Source organism: Neophocaena asiaeorientalis, unplaced genomic scaffold, assembly GCF_003031525.2.
Source record: "Neophocaena asiaeorientalis asiaeorientalis breed wild unplaced genomic scaffold, Neophocaena_asiaeorientalis_V1.1 scaffold760, whole genome shotgun sequence".
NCBI classification, from domain to species: Eukaryota; Metazoa; Chordata; class Mammalia; order Artiodactyla; family Phocoenidae; genus Neophocaena; species Neophocaena asiaeorientalis.
The window spans coordinates 60,248-62,657 of NW_020174640.1; the positions used below are offsets into that span (position 1 = coordinate 60,248).

General features: G+C 41.2%; 1 non-coding gene across 1 annotated transcript; it reads left to right on the plus strand.

Annotated features, from left to right (window-relative positions):
* The first annotated feature begins 327 nt into the window (after positions 1–327).
* LOC112408533 (U6 spliceosomal RNA) lies at positions 328–432 on the plus strand. The gene has a single exon (XR_003004953.1). It is a non-coding gene; the product is annotated as a U6 spliceosomal RNA (small nuclear RNA).
* Positions 433–2,410: the final 1,978 nt, after the last annotated feature.

Here is a 2,410-nt window from a genome sequence, read left to right on the forward strand (position 1 = left end):
AACTTAGGGAATTCCCTGGTGGTCCAGCGGTTAGGACTCTGCACTTCCACTGCAGGGGGGACATGTTCAATCCCTGGTTGGGGAAGTAAGATCCGCATGCCACAAGGCGCAGCCAAAAAAAAATAAACAAACCAAAAAAAGCTTAACTCTACTCATGATAAAAAGATTGTGTTAAGATACCACTCTTTTCCTAGAAAGATGGCAATATCAGAAAGATTGATAATATGTTGTTTTGGCGAGGCTGTGGAGAAACACTCTCATATTCTGTTGTTGGATTGTAAATTGGTATATTTTTTGTAAGGCAACTTATCAAAAAAATTTTAAAGTGTGCTCACTTTGGCAGCACACATAGTAAAATTGGAACGATACAAAAGATTAGCATGGCCCCTGCGCAAGGATGATATGCAAATTCGTGAAGCGTTCCATATTTTTGAATGCATGTATAACTGAATCACTTTGCTGTACACCTGAAACTAACACAACATTGTAAATCAACTATACTCCAATAAAAATTTCTTAAAAAAGAAAAGAAATTTTAAGTACATATGCCTTTTTATTGGTAAGTAACAGAAAACCCAACTCCAATAGGCTTAAACAATAAAGAGGATTTAGGACTTCCCTGGTGGCACAGTGGTTGAGAGTCCGCCTGCGGATGCAGGGGACACGGGTTCGTGCCCCAGTCCGGGAAGATCCCACATGCCGCAGAGCGGCTAGGCCCGTGAGCCATGGCCGCTGAGCCTGCGCGTCCTGAGCCTGTGCTCCGCACCGGGAGAGGCCACAACAGTGAGAGGCCCGCGTACCACAAAATAAATAAATAAAGAGGATTTATCAGTTCAAATAACTGCAAATTCCAGGGGATGAGTGAGCTCTGAAATTGGTTTGATTTTGTGGATCAACAATATCACCAGGGACCTAATTTCCTTCCATCTGTCAGTTCAGTCATCCAAAGTGCAAGCTCCACTGTAAATCTGACTCCCTTCTTGGTAGCAAAAGGGCTGCAGCACTTGAAGTCTTCACATCAGCTACACCATACTGTCCAAAAGAAGAGACAAAGCTGGCTTTTGTTCTCTCTCAGAAGAGCAAAGAAAAACAAAAACAAAAAGAAACCCTTCTTCCCCCAAATACTTCAAAAAATATCCTCTAACATTTCACTGACTTGCATCATTGGCCCATTCCTGAAATTTCCCCTTGACAGGACAATAGTATGCATTGATTGGCTAAGGCCTGGGTTGCTTGAACCAATAACTGAGACATGGGGGATGGACTTACCCTGATTGGGTTACATGTGTGGTGCACCCCCTCCAGAAGCTGGGAGTGAGATCAATTCTACCCCCTTGAAACTTTATGACTGCTAAACAATGGGGAAGATATGGAATGGATGTTGGGCAGGGATAACATCAACCACTATATACTTTGATACAGCAACCATACTTCTAGGAATTTATCCTAAAAATATGCTGACCCATGTGTACAAATAAGTATGTTCAGGGAGATCATTTGTAATAACAGGATATTGGAAACAACCAAAATGCCTGGGACTGGTTAAATAAATTATGATGTAGCCATACAAAAGAATAAGGCAGATATAAATGTATTGATATGACACAATCTCAAAAATATATTAAGTGAAAAAAGCAGAGTGAATAGCCTGCTACCATTTGTGACAAAAAGAGAGAAGAAATGGGTATATGGATATGATATATTTTAAGTGAAAAAAGTATGATAAACTCCCATTTTCATCAATAACCAGACAGATAGATATCCAAATGCATGTGCACACACACATATATACCCATTTATACTTGTATATCCATGGTTTGCATAGAATATATCTGGAGGATAAACAAGAAATTGACAGTGGGGTTCTCTGGAAAGGGAACCAAGGGAACTAAGGAATAGGGGTAATATATAACTTTAATTGTATATCCTTTTATATTGCTTGAGTTGTTTTTTACCATGTGCATGTATTTTTAGTTAAAAAACAAAAATATTTATTAGTTATAGGTTTCTATTTTTTACCTGTCAGATTGTCGAAGATAAAAATATTTTTTAATAGTTTTATTGGTCAAGATGGCATAGTAGGAAGACTCTGAGCTCACTTCCTCTCACAGCCACACCAAAATTACAACTATTTACAGAGCAACTATTGATGAGAAAGGCCAGAATCTAGCAGAAAAGATCTTCTACAACTAAAGACATAAAAAAGGAACCACAATGGGGCTTCCCTGGTGGCTCAGTGGCTGAGAGTCCACCTGCCGATGCAGAGGACACGGGTTCCTGCCCCGGTCTGGGAAGATCCCACATGCCGCGGAGCGGCTGGGCCCGTGAGCCATGGCTGCTGGGCCTGCGTGTCCGGAGCCTGTGCTCCGCAACGGGAGAGGCCACAACAGTGAGAGGCCCACGTACCGTA